This window comes from Ictalurus punctatus, chromosome 10 (genome assembly GCF_001660625.3).
Source record: "Ictalurus punctatus breed USDA103 chromosome 10, Coco_2.0, whole genome shotgun sequence".
NCBI classification, from domain to species: Eukaryota; Metazoa; Chordata; class Actinopteri; order Siluriformes; family Ictaluridae; genus Ictalurus; species Ictalurus punctatus.
In genome coordinates this window covers 26,269,843-26,291,549 of record NC_030425.2, presented here as the reverse complement: position 1 = coordinate 26,291,549, position 21,707 = coordinate 26,269,843, and the positions used below count along the sequence as shown (strand labels likewise).

Below are 21,707 nucleotides of genomic sequence, written 5' to 3'. Positions count from 1 at the left end.
GTAGGTTATGTAGAGCAGCGGTTCTCAACTCCTCTTGCCTCAGGACCCACATTAATCGTTCATGATTAAACTGCAACTGAAATGCAGTTTAACTTTCCAAACCTTCTAATTTATTTCACAATATGAACAGTGCACTAACAGGCAAGGCCCTATTCAATTCATGCACAAAAACATTCAACAAAATGAGATTTTTTTTGTTTCATTTTAAACAGTACAAAGGCATACAAGCAGATTAAATCCTCCAAAAACAAAAACACTGCTTTTATCATCGTTACTTAAGACTGCAATAATATAATAATATTTCTATACACAATACCAGGGCATGCTCAAGTATTAACAACTAGATTTGCATTTCTTCTAATTAAAATACAATTACAGATTAGCAGAACGATGCAGCACACTAAATGTCAAAAGTCTCAATCGGACTTTAGGTTCCTGAGAAACAGTTACATAATCTTAGCCCCGCCCTGAGGAATAACCCGCCCTGAGGAATGATCCGCCCTGAGGAATGACCCGCCCTGAGGAATGACCCGCCCTGAGGAATGACCCGCCCTGAGGAATGACCCACCCTGAGGAATGACCCCCCCCCCGAGTTATGACCCGCTCTGAGGAATGACCCGCCCTGAGGAAAGACCCGCCCTGAGGAATGACCCACCCTGAGTTATGACCCGCCCTGAGTTATGACCCGCCCTGAGTTATGACCCGCCCTGAGGAATGACCCGCTCTGAGGAATGACCCGCCCTGAGGAATGACCCCCCCTGAGGAAAGACCCACACTCTAAACTTTGCATATGACTTCAGAATCTCATCCTGTATGTCTTTCAAGTTTCATGTGAATCATTTCAGAAAGAAGAACGAGAAAGAAGGAACGAAAGAAAAAAGAAAGAATGAAGGAACGAAAGAAAAAAGAAAGAAAGAAGGAAAGAAAGAAAAAAGAAACAAAGAAGGACAGAAAGAAAGAAGAAAGAAAGTAAGAAACTAGGGAAACAGGAAGAGGTAAGAAAATAGGGGAATGATAGAGAGGAAAGAAAGAAAGAAAGAAAGAATATAACAAAAGAAGTAAGAAACTAGGGAAACAGGAAACAGGAAGTAGTAATGAAACAAGGAAAGTGGGAGAGAAAAAGATAGAGAGGAAGGAAGGAAATAACAAAAGAAGAATATACTAGGAAAACAGAAGGAAATGGGAAACGTGAGAGAAAAACAGAGAGGAAAGAAAAAAAGAAAGGAAGAATAGAAATAACAATAGGGAAACAGGAAGCAGTAAGAAAACAGGGAAAATAAATAAATAAAGATAACAAAAGAAGTAAGATACAAGGGAAACAGGAAGTAGTAAGGAAACAAGGAAAGTGAGAGAGAAAACGACAGACAGGAAGGAAGAAAGGAAGGAAATCACAAAAGAAGTAAGAAACTTGAGAAAGGGAAAGCAGTAAGGGAACGGGAAAAGCGAGAGAAAGAAAGACAGAAAGAAAGAAAGAAAAAGGCTGGTAGACAATGAGAAAACACGAGGACGGAGAAAAAGAAAAGATAAAGTGCGCGAATGAGAGAAAATGTCAGAAACAGAGGGGGAAAAAGATGAAAAGAAAAAAAAATGAAGACAAAAAGCAAACCAATAATACAGGAAGGGAAAGAGTACGCAACAGGATGCATATACTTTCATTAGGTCTACTTTACTAGAAAGTGTGCATCAGTCTTTAACGTGAGGCCGATAATGACGCATCTCAGGTGCGGGTTTGACAGACAGAAAGTCGAACTGAGAACGAGACTAAAGGACAGAGACAGAAACACAATCGGCAGCCTCGGAGCTTCATCGTGTAACGAGCTGAAAACAGAACACAGGCGGAGAGACAAACGTTCACCGCCGTCATGTAGGAGCCTTGTAACTCTTTGAACATTAATACCAGCGCGTAGCTTTGAGCTGGGAGATATCGAACTGAGAGACGCACGGATACACGCTGCATCACAAGCAATGCAAAGCAGCTGGTTATGTAAAGAAGTGTGAGCATGTGCGGTAGGGAAGGAATTAAACGCTGAAATGAAAAGGGTATAGCAGGAATATGAAGACATTACATTTCCCATCATCACTGCACGCTTCACTAAACCGCCTGATTGAGTCACCGGTTTACAATCGCCATCGATCAGTCAAGCGGCTCGTCTGAGTACGGACGTTTACGATGTTATTAACTCTAACAGCACTTCAACAAAATAACTGAGCGGGGGACGGAGGGAGGGGAGGGGAGGGAGGGGGGGGGGGGGTTTCGAGACGCAGCTGTAATAAACTTTCCGAACAAAATCCGGGGTTTCTTTATTTAATTGTAAGGATTTCAAAGGCATTCAGACATATAACATGAACTCCTGGTCCTCGGAAAAGCAAGTACAGAAATAAATCATCTCTAATGTTTCCTTCAGAAAGCAATAATATGGAAATATTCCTACAGCGAATAGCGGGACACGCTCGAGGCTGGAATAATGATAATAACGACATGGGGGGGGGGGGGGGCGGGAGGGCGGGAGGGAGGTGAGACGGACCGAAAAGTAAGAAAAGGATAATAAAAAGTGAAAATCGAGGACGTGTAACAGAAATGAAAACCGCACATCAGGAAATCGGGGGATGGATGGAAGAAAGGAAGGAAAGAAAGATGAGAAATAAGGAAAGAAATAGAGGGAGGAAGAACTAAAAGAAGAAAAGAAAGGTGAGAAGGAATACTAGAGTATGAGGACGTGCAAAAAAAGAAGGAAGGAAGGAAGGAAGGAAGGAAATAAAAGGTAGGAGAGAAGAAAAGAAAGAAAGAAAGAAAGAGGGCAAGTAAGAGAAGAATGATGAGAGAAAGGTGAAAAATAATGCTAGAATATCAGGACATGCAAATAAAAGGAATGAAGGAAGGAAGGAAGGAAGGAAGGAAGTATAAGGTAGGAGAAGAGAAAGAAAGAAAGAACGAACGAAAGAAGGAATATCCGGGCATGCAAATAAAAGGAAGGAAGGATGAAAGAAAGAAACAAAGAAAGAAAGAAAGAACATCAGTCTGAAGGTCTGTTGAATGATCAGTTCATCATGGTGCCAGTGATTACAAGTATCTCTCTCTCTCTATCTCGCTCTCTCTCTCACTCTCTCTCGTTCTTTCTCTGTCTCTTCTACCTCTTTCTGTCTCTACCCCTCTCCCGGACTCTCTCTCTCTCTCTCTCTCTCTCGCAAGCTCTATCTCTGTCTCTCTGTCTCTACGCCTCTCTCTGTTTCTCTCTCTCTCTCTCTCTCTCTCTCTCTCTCTCTCTCTCTCTCTCTCTCTTCACTCCTTGGTTCTCAGCTTAGTCTTCAACATGCCACAAAACCCTGAGCGACTCTGAGGCAGGCGTTTCCGTCTCTGTGAACGCATAAGACTGAGCTGCAGAGATGCGGGCCCCGGCATCGCAAACCGAGACGTAATGTATTTTAGAGCAGTCAGTAGTCACACACACACACACACACACACACACACTCTCTCAGGCTAAGCAAATCAGCACTGAGTCAGTCATATTTACAGCAATGAACTGGCCGTACTGGCTTTCATCCTTTTATGCCAAGGACATTTCATCCTCCTCGGCAACATAATTCAAAACATAGCACAATGCAAAATCCTAAACCACAGCGTAATATGTACATGAGCACCTTAGCATGATACAGCAAATATGATATTTTGACACAACAGCACTGTTAAATTCTCGATTCTGTTTGGTCAGAAGGTTCTGATTCATTTTCTCTAACAGCAGGTCTGGCAGCTGGCTGGCTGGAACTCAAATTGATATTAATGTGCTCGTTCCCTAATACATTATCACTGATAATCATTAATATGCTTGGCGCTGTTCCACCATGAGAAGGTCTTCAGGAAAGAGGACGTCGTACTTTCCAGTTTCGCAGAAACTGTTGCCAAGTCGCTGTGGTTTAAGAGAAATGAAACAAGCCGTATCACATCACATCGTCGATTGTTTTCCTATAACCGTGTTGTGTTTTATTCCCTAGATTTTTGTCTATATTCGGGGAAACTACCTGTACATCGGACGGTTTCATCTTCAGTCTCATGACGTTGCCCCCTGCACCATCATACAGTAGAAAAGATAACAATCTAGGTGGGATGAAAAAAAAAAAAAAAAAACACCTGATAAAATTTGAGCTATTTTTTTGAAAATTTGTTTTGCAAAAAATGACTCTGCAGAATAAAATGGAACATTTTATGAATACGACAGAATAGCGTTGGCGTGGTAATAGTATTACAGAGGTCCAGAACCCCGTTTAAATAATGCTGAAATGTATTAAGAAAATAAGTTTTGTAGTACAGTTTGACTCAACACGACCTGATCCTAAATTCTCACCACAAATTAACGATATTTGGATCGAATAGGTTTTCATTCCTTTCTTAAAAAGGAAAAAAAAAAAAAGGAGGAGAAAATTCACCATTGGCACCTTATTTCACAATATTTAATGATGTTTATCACAATTATATTTATCACTCGTGTTATTATTACTATATAGAATATATATGTACAAATTATTATATTGTATAATATAATATTAATATGGTATAATTATATACATACAATTATTATTGATATTTATATATATATATATATATATATATATATATATATATATATATATATATATATATATATATATATATATTAATGCAACTAAAAGTAATGGAGTAGTGTATTCTAGTGTACTCTCCCAGTATACTTAGACATACTAGAATATTAAAAGTTATTATGAAGTTAGTTTGTAATTCACTTCTCTAGATATCTGAATGTATTAGGTTTTAATTCATTTCTTAAAATTCTGCAAGTATAAATTTTAACTGACAACTTATTAATATATATACATATATGTGTGTATATGTATATATATATATATATATATATATATATATATATATATGTGTGTGTGTGTATATATATATATATACACACATATATAATTACGTAAATATTATATACTATAATATAATTAAATATACCATTTATAACTACAAAATTATAAGTATTTATAATTGCTTTATTTATGAACACATCTAAAAGTAATAGTTTACTTCACAAGTATCCAACTGCACTACTTGTGCTCTCCAAGTACACTCAGAGTAGTCTATTAAAGGAAAGTGTAAAGTTTGTGTGTGATGTCCTCTAAGTTCATGCGGTGTAGATATTTGCGTGTATTCCTTTCTTAAAAATTCAGCAAGTAGAAAATTCACCTTAAGAAATCAAGTTATAAAAAATAAAACACATTTTTTTTCTCACAGTATTCAATAACATATTAACGTATTAAGAATATTTCATACATGTATACTATTATAATATAATTACTATACTTTAATTATATAAATGTCATCACATAACTATAATAATGATTAGTATTTATAACAATTTATTTTATAAGTACGTCTAAAAGTAATAGTTCATTAGTATACTACTTGTACTCACCAAGTACACCTAGAGAAGTATATTTACTGGAAGTGTAATATTAGTGTGTGATTTCCTCTAAATTCACATTTTGAAGGTATGTAGTGTAGATTGATATAACTGGCACACACACATTTCATTTCGTTCCAAACTGCAGATACCTGAATGTATTCGGTTTGAATTCATATCTTAAAATTCAACTAGTAGAAAATTCACCTTAAGAAATTCAAGCTATAAAGAATTTGGCACCTCACAAAGGTTATATAAACATATTTAGTATATTTTAGGAATTCGCTTAATAATAATAATATATATAACTAAAATTCTATAACTATTATTGTTGATTATAATATAATTATTGTGGTATAAGAATTATTACTATAATAATTAATAGTTATAGTTATATAATAATAATAATAATAATAATAATAATAATAATTAGTACATCTAAAAGTAGTAGTAGTTTACATGGAACAGTGTATATTCTAGCATACTACTTGTACTCTCGAAGACATGCTAGCATATTAAAAGTATAGAGTAGTATACAGTCACGAAAAAACTTAGAGTTACAACTTGAGAATTTTTACCGAACCGCATCACCATCACTAAGCCTGAATCATTTATTTCACAAGCCGACTGTCTGTTATTTATCACTGTTATTTTTTTCCCTCAGTTTCATCTCCCACTACGATACATTTTAAATCTACATCTACTGTTTTAAGTAGTGACAGCAAAACGATGACTATCCTACACTCCATCGTCATTACTGTCGCCGTCAATGACAACCCATGCATTTTGTCTCCATAGAGACATTCACAATGGCACAGAGATCCTCTGATGATAAAGTCCTTGCTGGGTTGAAATAAAACAGAAATATGAAAATGAGAAATGAGCCATGCTGTTTGCATCATGTACAGACTCAGGATTGTGTGCTCTTTATGAAAACCCCAGATGTTTTTCATCGGATAACCATGACCTTGATATTTATAACCGGTATATGTACGACCTAAATTTTTACAAGCACGTGCCTACGAGGTTTTGGGTTTGTTTTTGTTTCAAAAAGATGAACTAAGACAAAAGGTACAAAGTTACATTAAAAAAAAAAAAAAAAAAGTTCTTCTTAAGTGAAAGAAGATGGGGTGTTATAATGGGGAAAATATATGTGAAAATTTTAAATAAAAGTCAAACTAAGGACAAATTTATCATTGAATTATAGTTTTAAAAAGTGCATTTAGAAATAAAAATGGCTCTGATCCGAAATGGTGGATATCCGAGAGAGAGAAAAAAAAAAAAAAGAGCATGGATTTGATCCAATCCTGTAACTAATGGAAAAGATTCGAATTGGATTTGGAAAAGATTACATATAGATACTATATTATTTTGTTCTGACTGATTTTTATTATATTCATATTTAATACTTTATTACATTTGCAGTGAAGGGCATTTCTATGTGAAAGCTGTGGTTTTATGCACGTCATATTTTTAGCTATGTATATTTCTCCTGTATTTGTTTAAGTGCTTCGGTTAAAAAATAATCATTTTAAAGCTTCTTTAAAAGACAAATACTGGATGTTTATCGATATCGGCTGATTTAGAAGTACAACATGATAAGGATTTAATACGAAACTAATAATAGCTCAGCTCAGTTGGTATGAAGGTTAAGCGGGGGCACGGTGGCTAAGTGGTTAGCACATTTGCCTCGCACCTCCAGGGTACGGGAGTTCGATTCCCGCCTCCGCACTGTGTTTGGGGTTTGCAGTGGCTTCCTCTGGGTATTCCAGTTTCCTCCCCCAGTCCAAAGACATGTGTTGTAGGATGATTGGCATCGGTAAATTGTCCGAAGGGTGTGTGCTACACACGCGTTGTTATTATATTGTATAATATAATTGATATGGTATAATTATATAAATAACAACAACAGCGACCCGGTGTAGGATAAGCGGTACAGAAAATGGATGGATGGAAGCTTAGGTTTGCGGCGGGGTTAGTGTTTTTATCTTGTTTTACAACAAATGTGTCCAAAACAAATGTTTAATATTATGTACTGAATATTAATTCATTACTAATTACAAATCAGTGATGCCAGTGAGTCCTGGCTGCACACATTTAAGACTTAGGATTTTTATTTTTTTGGCAGTTTTTAGTTTGAGGATTTTGAGTCAGGTCATGCCTGCAGGGCTTTTTTCATCACCAGAAGCGAGAGGAGTCTCTTAAAATTCATCGGCGTGCTCTCCGGCCTGAAATGCGGTGTGAATTTTGCAACGGAGAAGAGAAGTTGCTCTTGTTTTTGCCTGTAGTACTTCTCAATCCTCCCATTTCTCTCTATCAAATCTCAGCTCAGGCTCTAGCTCAGAATGAGGAGAGGATCCACATCTCGTTCGTCCTTACAGCACACCGGAGACCCGGTGAGCTGTCACAACAGACCCAGCCGAGAACATTCCCTCATCTCTCAGTCTTTCTGCCATCAGCTCGCTGTCGCACTCTCGCCCTGTCGTTCTCTCCGTCTGCATTAGGTCTGTTTTTTTTCAAAATGCCAAAAGGATCCTTAGTACTTAAAGCCAGTCATTTTTTTACGTCCTAATACACTTTCTTTTATTGTTTACTTATTAGAATAAATGTAACCGGAAAGGATTCGTCCACCGAAAAAAAAAAAAGAAGAAGAAAAAAAAAGGATTTTTCTTGGATTTTGTAGATTTTTTTTTTTAAATAAATAAATAAATAAATAAATAAATATTGTGATGACACACCCAAACAGTCAAAATACAATTTCATGGAGAAAAAAAAAAAAAATTCAAAATCAGTATTCACCTGCATTACAGGTCGCGTATTTTATCGATAAAATTATTACTTAAAGCGCCGTACAAATAAAATTGAACTGAACTGAACGTCGCTAAAGTCAAACCTACCTAAAATACCGTCTGGATGTTCCTCCTTCGAAGGCTGAGGAAACACCTTTGTTGTAAAAAAAATAAATAAATAAAAAAAATTCAAGAGTATATAAATATATTTAACATTATGTTTAAGGAATAAGAGAGATATTCTAGAGAGATGATAAAATAACCGTTTACCTCCCTCCTGCTTTATGATGTGTGGAGTTCATTGATAGGCGTAGGATAAACGTATAAAATAAAAGTATTTAAATGAATGTTTGTTTATTCTCTTTGCACACTTTGTGGACAATCTGCATGGAAATGGAGTTCATGATGGAAAATCTGAAGAAAAGACGATGGAAATGAACGGGTGGAAGTAAAAATCCCTATTTTTATTCAAGGCAGAAGAAGAAGGTCAAATGTGGAGCATCATGAAGCTCACACGGTGCTTATCTGTGTAAACGTGCGCTTGCTTTTCTTTGCTCGTTTGCATGCAAAAAAGCACGCTTGCATCCTTGTGCATCTGCACCAGCCGGAACCTCGCCGTGTTAACACGTTCTCTCGGGTAACTCGACTGTTCGCAAACATCATTTCACCACTGGCACTTTTATTAATCCCTATTTTCTGCCTTCTCTTTCGTTCTTCGGCGGTGGAATGGAGTTACGACGGCAAGCTGCAGAGTCTCGACATTAATCCACCGTATAATCCACTGCAGCTCGCTCGGACGATAAGGAGCAATGTCAGACGAGGTTAACAGACTCCCCCTCATCACTTTACCCCACCCCCACCCCCGTACACACAAATACAGGGAGGAAATGAAAGGATGAAAGAGGGATGGTTGAAGGGAGAGAGAGAGAGAGAGAGAGAGAGAGAGAGACCGTGTCACGAGACGGCTGAATGGAAGTGAATAAATTGGACAATAAATATTATAGGATGAAAGGGCAAGGCAAGGCATCGACCCACGCTGGAGCACGTTCATAAAATGAGCAAATTGCGTCGCGAGAGAAAGGGAACGCTAAAGAGATGTGTAGATATGTTTCACTTCGCAGGACAAAAAGTAAAGTGTGCTGTAAAATTTGCTGCAGTTAATCAGGATTGAGTTTGGAGGCCATTAAGTGGAACTTGATGAGTTCAGACCGCCGCTTTCAGAGCTCCAGAGCACTAAAATAACTTTATTTATGCTGAGCACAATTCATTACGGCTGCATTCTCTCTAATGGCCTTTAAAGAAATCCGCTATATAACACTGTACTGAACCAGACTAACTTTACTACACTAATGCAAAATTAATATTACAGAAATTAATATTGGAGAGATTTCTGAGTCTGGGGGATAGATGTACTAACCTGTTTGTGCGTCTAATCAGGCGGAATACCGCAAGAACCCTTGTGTGTTATGTGCAAAACTGGCCTACGAGCATGCAGGTGCAATTTAAGCAATTTAACTACTGCTCGTCACATGGTATGCTTTTGTTATGCAGATCTGGCAACCCCGATGATACTACATACAGTATATCAGTAACACGGACATGAACTTCCTCAACGAAGAAACTCAGCATATTTAACAGGACTTTCGTGAGACGATGATCTACCAATCTCAACATTAAAAAAAAATCTTTATGATCATTGAAAATTATTCAAATAAGATGCTTAAAAAAAATTGGTGGGAAATGATATTTTACCTTATAAAACATTATTCAAAAGGCTGTCACTTCGATATCCCTGGACTCAGAAAAACATAAACGGGATCCTGATTGGTTAGTCATTTCTCAATTTATTTATTTTTGAGCAACAACTATGCAAAATATGCTATTTGACAAGTGTATACGTCTATTCAACTACCTTTGAATTAACATCAGAAGCTCTTTCTGTGGCTACGAAACATGTGTGTAGCGCTTTGAATTAAAGTCAAACTTGTATAGTATGGCATTCTAAATAAATATTGACTTAATTAAATCTGTTGTAACCTTGAGGATCGAGAAAGGATTCACAAAGCGAGCTGAATGAACGCAAGATTATGAGAGAAGTGATGAATGGTGCGATTTCTGAACGTCACTCTGTACTTCAGTCCTCACAAAGTCAAAAACCACACGATGACTGAACGGTGTACTGCACTTTTTACTTGCTCTGGTTGTGCAAGTTGATTCATTCCTTACTTCAGAGTCAAAAGCAACGTGTTCTGCTGCTTATCTGCAGGCGGTGGTTTCCAACGCAACAAAAAATTAAAATAATCAACCTCCGTCGCTGGTCGTAAAATGACATCCGAATAATGTTACACTGGACAGATCTGATTGATGCGCATCGATTTTTAAAGTGTCTCTTAATCTGAAATCAAATTTAAAAAAAAAACCGTGCAATGTATAAAAGCCCAGACAGAAGTAGCTCATTGTGTTTAAGAAAGAAAGAAAAAAAAACACCTATAACCACAAGAAGTGATCTGAGGGGTCCAAGCACTCTTAATGTTTCTTGGCAAGAACTATCTACTCGGGGTGGGAGATTCTTGTAAAGAGTGCTTGGACCCCCGGAGATCACTTGCAGTTTTATATATATGTAAATATATAATATATATATATATATACGTCACATAATTTTATTGTTTTATGACGGCAGCTCAATGCATCATATAAATGCTGTTTAATAATAATATGCTGAAAACCGGTTAATGGTGGCCATGTTTTGTTTTTTTATGTAAAATGAGCAGAATGATATAGTGCATCAATATGTCTGAGAGTTACCTTTTTTCGTAACAATTAACATGAAATTGTTTTATTAAACATAATATATAGGCAAAAATATACACATTTTACATAAGGGACAAAAAAAAAATGGTTTCAAAGTACTATAAATCCTGAAGAATTAAAGAATTCGACCATCTAAGTAAGAAATGGGTAGAAGTCAACTGAGTAATGTCTGACTTTATATTTTCACTGGGGGGAAAAATGATATTCACTGGAAATATACTGTAGCTCCAACTCTCTTATTAGACATTTGTTGCATACAACATATACAGTATTTGCCTTACTGTAAGTGAGCTCTCATTTAGCGTCCCGTCAGAATCTGAGAGTGGACTAGGCATTTAAAGAAACTCTTGTTACTCACTCCTAATAGTGAGCAAACTATAATCGAACATTAAATCAATGATTAAACATGAAACATTTCGACTCACTGTACAGGTTTCGTTTCATAGCTAGTACATGAACATGACCTGGAGTCCAACAGGATGTAGAAGAAAGGCCATGTGAAACTATCTGACGCTTTACATCAAACCACAGCACAAACAGCAGTGCAGACCAGGACAGGAAACTGACACACCTTTTGCTGCTATTTACACTTTTTCTCTTCAAACGGATATTAACCGATAATATATATCACAGCAAGCATGCAAGTGAACCTGCATGTGCACACGCGCATGTGCATCTTGTATAATTGGTACACTTTTTGCACGGCACAAATACTTTTTCTACACATTCCAGAGATCAAATCTGGAGTGTTTCCGCGTGCCGTATGTGAGTAGATTTAATCGTTTAAAAGTTAGTAGTGACTGTTCAAAACAGGATCTGCTTCTGTTTTCAGGATTTTCTTTTGTTTGTTTCGTTTTTTTTTGTTGCTTTTTTTGTATTTATAGCATTTACAATACGGAACAGAAATGGCACAATGCAACCATCAACATTTCAACTTTGGCCCAGTTTCCATCTCCACACTGTGGCTAGGGGTATCTGCCACTGTCAGCCATGTTGGAATGGGAGGAGCAACACTTCATGAAGTAATGCTGCACTGACTAATGGTTTTAACTCATACTTTCCAACTCGCTGTACCAAGAAAATGACTGTACTTTTTTAAATGAAATAAACATATCGATATTCATATATATTAACTATTAATAAATATTAAAGTAAATAAAAGATATACATCCAGACTGAACCAAAAAGTAACACTCCAAATAACAAATAAAAATAGAGACAAAATTAATTAAAAAGAAAAAAAAACACTTCAAATAACATAAAATTTGTCAGGGATAGTATTTATTTCGCCTCTAGAGGCTGCTCTCGTGCTGTCTATTTTTATTATTATTATTATTATTATTATTATTATTATTATTATTGTTGTTGTTGTTATTCTTATTAACTTTTATCATTTTTATTTTTTCTGTGTACTACTGATTTTGTGTACAGCGCATTGAGGAACTGCTTTTAAAGGCGCTCTATAAAATAAAGTTTATTATTATTATTATTATTATTATTTTATCATAATGAGAGCGGACCCTTCTCTGTCTCTCCCACAAAGGACACAACCGGGAAAAACTATCGGTGCTGATTAATCGGCAAAACCGAGCAATCTCGGTTCATGTGAGCAAAAAAAATGGCGTTGTGCTATTGGGATGCTGGGATGAAGCTGAACATTCCATTTTAAGAGGCATTATGTACATTTGTAGTACATTTGTACTCCACTGAGTAGCAGTTTTTACTCATATACAAGCATTCGCTCTAGACCAATCAACAGGCACACATATCTGCTTGTCAAATCTATAACACTGGCTATACAGTTTGCTGTTTTGAGGAAGTAAAATAAATATACATCACTCATCACAGTTAGCTGGCTAGGTTGTTGCTAGCAACAGTCTAACATGGACGCCTCTGTGGCTTTTTTTTTTTATTTTCTTTTCCCTCACACTCTGTAGCTCGAAAATATGGAGGTTGAAAATGACGTAATCCTGAGCTCTTACTTCCTAGTTCTGAGGTAAAGCAGTTGCAGCGTAAGAAAAATAAGTGTAATGGTGTCCATACTGTAGCACTGGAGTGTTTTGGAGGTGACATACATTTTAGATATATTTGTTTATTATTTATATCTCTTTAAAAATCCTTAAACTTATGGTCTAGGAGTGTAGAAACCATACCCAAAAGGGTTAAAAGTATGTGTAAAATTGTGGGAAATGAATCCTGCCCAGAGTTTTGTGATACATGCTAGCTAGTACTTTCTTCTCTAGAGCGGATGCTTTGTTTAGATTTTGTTCCAATATAACTTTTATTTCATCATCATGGATGGAAACTTCAACTTGGTTCTCTTTTGTTTTTGTTTTTCTTGCGTCCTTAGAGGAATCACTGGCGTGCTTTTGTCTCGTCAAACTGTTAATTGGACACTTTGTATATCTGCTATCAAGGAGCCCCTTGTGTCTGGTTAGTAAATCTCAATTATAACGTTTATAATACTAAAAAAAAAAGAAGGTAATGCAAAGTGTTGAGAGTCTGGATTTGGTGGACATGGATTACCGGGTTGATTAAGACTGAGACAGTAAAGCCATTATAAAGTAACCATGGCTGTAGAAGAGAGAAGTGGACTCCTTTCTGATTCACTTCCTCTGTGCTGGCCGTGATGTGTCATAGTCACGGATACAAAATGCAGAAGTGTTTTCAAACAATCATCATGTCTGAAATTTCTAAACAGCCGCACGTTACATGCCGGGGCCTACTGAATTAGCGCTCAAACGTGGGCGTGTTCAGGGAACAAGATGATGTTACGATGTGCTGGAGGACAAGGAAAATCGTGTCTTAAGCAGACTTCAACGTTCAATATTTCAGACTTCAATTTTCAATACAAAACCCTCGTCGGCGTCACCAGCGTCCTCGTGTGAAAATCTGCTCTCGTCAAACCTTTCATCGCCTCGCCTATAGTGTACAAACTTCCAGTAGCTCGTCACACCATCGCTTTGTGGTCGGAAAAAAAAAAATCAACCGTGTCGCTCTAAAACATCGATGTCGAGCTGATTGGCACCTGAAGCTTCTGCAGAAGCAAACCATGCAACAGCGCAAAGAACGACCTTATTTCCGGCAGATGCAAAAGTATATGTGCTGGAAATCCTACCTTACAGAGGGAAGACACACACACACACACACACACACACACACACACAAACGCACACATGTAAACAAAAACAAGAGACCACCGCGGGAACTTCAGATTCGGAAGCCATGAGCTAGTCTGCAGTCACATGTGTGTGTGTGTGTGTGTGGGTGTGTGTGTGAGAGAGCGAGAGAGAGAGAGAGATTACATATATTGTTAAAAAAAAACAGAGACCACCCCAAAAACCTAAAATTAGAAAGTCATGACCTAGCCTGATTTTTATGTCACGTGACCAGGTTAGTGAGAACTTCAGAGATTCAAATAACTGAATGTGTGTGTGTTTGTTTGTATGTGTGTGTGTTTGTTTGTATGTGTGTGTGTGTGTGTGTGCATGCTTAGGCAATACTGATGAATGACTAACAGGATGTCAGTGCATATGGTAGACTGGGGGTCGACCTTCATTCAGCTCATCATTTTATCTTACACGCTCGGTTGTACGGCAGTGAAACAACAACATCTAGTCTTCTGCATCTTCATACAGACATCACTGCTGTTACGTACTACGGCGTTTTCATAAAATCCTAAGCTCATGAGAAAAATAAGCCACAAACACTGCACCAGATTATAAAGATAATAAAGATACAGAGACTCCAGATTTCAGAGAAACAAAGTTCTGACTTCAAACTGAACTACCTTGTTCTTGCGCAATATCAGCTTGAACAAACTAACCCTAGGAACAGTGTTAACTCCAGTACCAGTCTTTATAGTTTTAATGTAATCCCAATATCCGTCCATCCATCCATCTTCCATACCGCTTATCCTACACAGGGTCGCGGACAGCCTGGAGCCTCTCGCAGTGAACTGGCACTAGGTAATCCTTGCAAATTTGGTCTAATTGAACAAAATGGCTTCCACCCTCATTTTTTTAAGCAATTATAAAATAGCACTTGATCCAGCACGTCCTATTATGTTGCTCATACAGTATATATATATATATATATATATATATATATATATATATATATATATATATACACACACACACATACCATAGTATATGTACTATAATATACATATATATACATATATATACTATAATATAAATATAATAATATACATGTATACACATACTATAGTATATATATTATAATATACATATATACACATACTATAGTATATATACTATAATATACATATATACATACTATAGTATATATACTATAATATACATATTTACACATACTATAGTATATATACAATAATATACATATATACACATACTATAGTATATATACAATAATATACATATATACACATACTATAGTATATATACTATAATATACATGTATACACATACTATAGTATATATACAATAATATACATATATACACATACTATAGTATATATACAATAATATACATATATACACATACTATAGTATATATACTATAATATACATGTATACACATACTATAGTATATATACTATAATATACATATATACACATACTATAGTATATATACTATAATATACATATCTACACATACTATAGTATATATACTATAATATACATATCTACACATACTATAGTATATATACTATAATATACATATATACACATACTATAGTATATATACAATAATATACATATCTACACATACTATAGTATATATACTATAATATACATATATACACATACTATAGTATATATACTATAATATACATATATACACATACTATAGTATATATACTATGATATACATATATATATATATATATATATATATATATATATATATATATATATATATATATATATATATACTGTGTAAGCAACATAATAGGACGTGCTGGATCAAGTGCTATTTCATAATTGCTTAAAAAAATGAGGGTGGCAATATATTAGCAAACTAGACTAAATTATTAGATGTCTATTTCAAAACTTGTCATCTTCTCTTTTATAAATCTTTTATAAATAAAAGTTTTTTTGTTGTCATTTTTAAATTGTCTCATGTGTTAATGTTATATTGCATTACATTTGACAGCAAATTCTTATAAAATGTGATCTGCTTCTTCAGTCCTCATTTTCTAGCCCCTGATTGATTTATTGATTTATTTTCGTTTTAAGGCAAGGGCTTGTGTTTAAAGGTTGTGGTCTACCTCTAGACGAGATTAAGAAACCCCATCTCGGATGCTTACTCAAGAAAAATCTGGCAACCTTGGAAGAGTGAACTACATACAGGGGCTTTTTATCAATCTGAATGGGCTGAAGAGAAAATCGGCTCCGTAAACCAATACTGAAATAATGATTTAAATACCGACATCACCAACTCTGACTACAGCCGATACAGCCGAATCTAAATAGAAACTTTTACTAAATTTAAATGTATTACTTGCAATTATTTGTTGCACTTCAGTACATTTACAGATCGCACTAGGTTGTTTGCACAATAACAGTTAAACAAGGTGTGTTTAAATTGAACAACGCTTGGCAACACACTTGTTTTCTTGAAGAAGACCTAGACGAGGGTGAAGAGTTTAGGCCTGAAACAGCCCCAAGGAAAGTCGTGCTCTGTCCCAAACCAAAAATATGCCCTTGTGACCAAGACTGGAGAGCTCTTGGGGGCTTCAGATGCCATGTGGAACACAGAGGAAGTGACAGGAAGACTTTATATGAACACCAGGGAAGCATCGCCACACCCCCACCCCCTACACCCCCAAACCCTCATCCCGTTCACCGTCACTATGGAAACAGGTCTTTCTGGCTTCAAGCGATGAGTGATTGAGGATGGAGGGTGAGGAGCTGGTGGGAGGACACTTGAAAGGCGATGACGTGTGCGTGTATGCGTCTGCGTGTGCGTGTGTGTGTGTGTGTGTGTGTGTGTGTGAGTAATTACTCCCATTTTCCTTCTCCACTCATCCGCATTTAATAGCTTAAGAATGCTGATTGTGAGAACATGGAGGTGAATGGACAGACACAGGTGCAGGTTTATGGGTTGTTGTTTTTTTTTTTTTTTATCAAAACCACTCAGGCAAAGAGAATAAAATGGCTCGGCAGGGCACAAAACGAGAGGCAGGCTAAGGGTCAGGCAATCTGCAAACTAGACAAGGGTTAATGAGATAACGACAAGGAGGCAAAGGTCAAGACAAAGAGGCAAACGTTCGGGTAATGATGTGTCATATGAAACCGAATCAAACCGAAGCGCGAACAGGAGAATAAGTGAGAAAAAGAGCAAAAAACACTGCAGCTAATCACGGGTATCATGTTTCCAGTTTTGTATGCTGGATGTCAGGGTTTCCTGAATAAAATACATGAGAGATGATGAAAATAACAGGTGAAAAAGGGTTGTCACGATACCATAAACATATCTTACGATACTATACCAGCTGAAGTATCACGATACCAAGTAGTATCACCACACCCCCCGTAACAGTGTCTTATTTCATCATTCAAATCTACAAAATGAACTCATATAGATACAAATAGATAGAAGTTATTTACCGATTTTGTATTTATTGACTTTTTATCATTCAAGCACTTTTTAAGCACCACTAGATAGAAAATGGCTAAAAATGCCCATTTTCAAGGTTTTCCAGTACTTAAATCTCAAAAAGCCAAATTCAAACACTTCAAGCACCATGTATGAACCCTGGATTTAGTGTTTACACACAGCGGTCAGCGTAACGTTAGCGCACTTACTAGCAAACACGGCTGATTTTAGTATTTACACACAGCGGTCAGCGTAACGTTAGCGCACTTACTAGCAAACACGGCTGATTTTAGTGTTTACGCGCAGCGGTCAGCGTAACGTTAGCGCGTTTACTAGCAAACACGGCTAATTTTTGTGTTTACACACAGCGGTCAGCGTAACGTTAGCTTGTTTACTCGCAAACAGGGCTTAAATCTCAAAAAGCCAAATTCAAACACTTCAAGCACCATGTATAAACCCTGGATTTAGTGTTTACACACAGCGGTCAGCGTAACGTTAGCGTGCTTACTAGCAAACACGGCTGATTTTTAGTATTTACACACAGCGGTCAGCGTAACGTTAGCGCACTTACTAGCAAACACGGCTGATTTTAGTGTTTACGCACAGCGGTCAGCGTAAGGTTAGCGCGTTTACTAGCAAACACGGCTAATTTTAGTGTTTACACACAGCGGTCAGCGTAACATTAGCGCGTTTATTAGCAAACACGGCTAATTTTAGCGTTTACACACAGCGGTCAGCGTAACGTTAGCTTGTTTACTCGCAAACAGGGCTTAAATCTCAAAAAGCCAAATTCAAACACTTCAAGCACCATGTATAAACCCTGGATTTAGTGTTTACACACAGCGGTCAGCGTAACGTTAGCGTGCTTACTAGCAAACACGGCTGATTTTTAGTATTTACACACAGCGGTCAGCGTAACGTTAGCGCACTTACTAGCAAACACGGCTGATTTTAGTGTTTACGCACAGCGGTCAGCGTAAGGTTAGCGCGTTTATTAGCAAACACGGCTAATTTTAGCGTTTACACACAGCGGTCAGCGTAACGTTAGCGCGCTTACTAGCAAGCACGGCTAATTTTACTGTTTACACACAGCGGTTAGCGTAATGTTAGCTCGCTTACTAGCAAACACAGCTAATTTTACTGTTTACACACAGCGGTCAGCGTAACGTTAGCTTGCTTACTAGCAAACACGGCTAATTTTACTGTTTACACACAGCGGTCAGCGTAATGTTAGCTCGCTTACTAGCAAACACGGCTAATTTTAGTATTTACACACAGCGGTCAGTGCAACGTTAGCTCGATCACTAGCAAACACGGCTAATTTTACCGTTTACACACAGCGGTTAGCGTAATGTTAGCTTGTTTACTCGCAAACAGGAACATTACTTAACACAACATTACTTACGGTACTACCGTATCGACGGTACTAGCGTTTAAAAAAATACAGTGGCATCGGCGATATTTGGAAGCGTTAATATCGCGATACTTCCGTAGTACCGGAATACCGTGCAAGCCTAAGGGCAACAATGAATGTTGAATCCCTGACCTGTTTCCTGACTCTGAACAGAGCAAATCCCCCATGTCTTGGTATAGAGTATATGAGTCTTCCAAGGCATAACTGACAACTAAAGACTGCGACCTGACACTCTTCATGAACATCCGATAATCCTGCGCCTATTAAATATGCAAACTATGCCTGTTAATGCGCCGTAATGTTCTGACCGTTCCCTAATCATGAATAAATAAGCAATACATAATGTAGTCCTACAGCACGACCATGACCTGATATTCTTCATAAATGCTTAACGGTGGTATCTAAGGGGTGAGCGATACGGCCAAAATGTTATAATTAGGTACATGACGTATTATAAAATCAGCAGCAGTGCCACACTTTTAAAAGCTGGGAAAACTGTGAGGTCAGTTTTTATTTTATTGATGTACTGCATTTTTACTGAACATCTTCAAAAGGTTTTTTTTTTAAAGAAAAGGAGAGATAATAATAATAATAATAATAATAATAATAATAATAATAATAAGTACAGAAAATAGCTTTGAACGTACAATCAGCTCCCAAATTCGTGTCCATTATAATGGAGTTGCTCAGTCCAACATTACACCAGTACTAGTTTCACAATGCTTCATTGCTTTCACAATGAGATCTGAAAGTGAATCTGCCTCATATAGCAGATGACCAATCCCAGACCTTCGCCCGGAGCCCCTTAAAGACATCCGGGAGTTTCAATTCTCATTCGTGCAAGACTTTCGACAGACTTACGTGAACATGTCATTAAACCAGTGATCACAATCTTTGTCATCATACTTCAAAATGCTCACTGTGCCATTTTGTGTGCGTCCGACACCAAAACATGGAAGTGCGGAAGGCCAACCGTGAAGATCCTGAAGACCAGAAAGAAAATATCAGACGCTCGTATCCCATGGGAGGAGCGTCTGAGCCGGAGATTACATAGCCCTGGTCTGATCGAGTCTGATGTTGTGTCCCTGAATATAGATAGGGGTGAAAATGATGGTTGCCGTTTGTTATTTCTGTGTAACGCCCAAAGGAAACGGAGAGGAGCGTGGGGCAGGCGGGAGATTTAACGCAAGGCTGTAGGTGGCCGATCACCGAGGAGGACTCACTGATAATGACGTGCTGTGACACGCCGATCAGTCTCACCGCTGTGGTGAAAGCGGACACACCCGAGCGTACAAGTTTAACCGTCCGGAGAAAGGCGCTGCGCTCACTCTGTATCGTGTCACGAGTCACGCGTTTGGATTATAACAGCAAGCTTTTGAGGAAACAAAATCAAATAAAGATTAACGACTCATTCTGCTCCTGCGTCCTGAGCAGCACAAGCGCTAGATTAATCCCCTTTAATCAATTACGAGATGAAGGGAGTCAATTAAAGACAAAGAGAGGGGAAGAGAGACTATTCAAGTGTGAACGGTTTCATTTCTCAATGCTGTTTTTTAGAGTTATTCTGATTTGAGGGAAAAAAAATCGATTTTCTTGACTCTCTAGTCACGGACACAAGAAAAAAAAATCCAAGAAAAATCAATATGAGCTCAAAAATTTCATATGAAATGATTTTCAATTAGCTGTATATTAACTCTAGGGTTGCAACTAATTATCGATTATTTTGATAATCGATTCATCTGACGGTTATTTCTTCGATTAATCGGTTTAGTTTGATTAAAAGGTCCATTTCTATTTTCTGTATTTTTTTTTTTCAATTTTAAACGTGTTATTTCACATTCTGCACGACGTCGTCCTTCAAACATTGTGCAAATTGAAGGCTATGAAGAAGGTATTAAATTTATCTATGTGAGCTATGCTATACATGTGAAAAGGGTTTTTAAAAAATATTAACATTATATTTTGAAAACAAAAACTGACTGTCCACAAGCTTTAAAGCAGAAGTTAAATCACTATATTAAAAATTCTAAAAAAATTAATAAATAAATAAACAAATAAACAAACAAAAGCACAGATTAAGTGTTAACTGGTAAGAGGCTGAATGTTCTGCAGTAACACACACATTCACTCATTTAAACACGCTAACATGTGACTTTATTCTGTAAATGTACGACACTTCTTACATTTATATATAATTACACGGTTTAAACCGGGTACAGTTACTGCTCTCATAAACAACACAATTACTTTTGTTTCTAAATATAGCATCAAACAACATCCATCCATCCTCTACATCGCTTACTCTTTTTCAGGGTCACGGGGAAACCTGGAGCCTATCCCAGGGAGCATCGGGCACAAGGCGGGGTACACCCTGGACAGGGTGCCAGTCCATCGCAGGGCACAATCACATACACATTCACACACCCGTTCATACACTACGGACACGCCAATCAGCCTACCGTGCATGTCTTTGGACTGGGGGAGGAAACCGGAGTACCCGGAGGAAACCCCCGCAGCACAGGGAGAACATGCAAACTCCACACACACAGGGCCACGGCGGGAATCGAACCCCCGACCCTGGAGGCGTGAGGCGAACGTGCTAAACGCTACGCCACCGTGCAACAGTGACGTTTAACGGAGACTCGCTCGCTGTCAGGATGAGTCTTTATATCAAAT

At 37.4% G+C, this 21,707-nt stretch overlaps 1 protein-coding gene across 1 annotated transcript in view; it reads right to left on the bottom strand.

Moving 5' to 3' along the window:
* Nucleotides 1-21,707, bottom strand: part of LOC108270909 (heterogeneous nuclear ribonucleoprotein L-like) — an 81,687-nt gene that overhangs the window by 33,703 nt on the left and 26,277 nt on the right. The window lies entirely within an intron of this gene.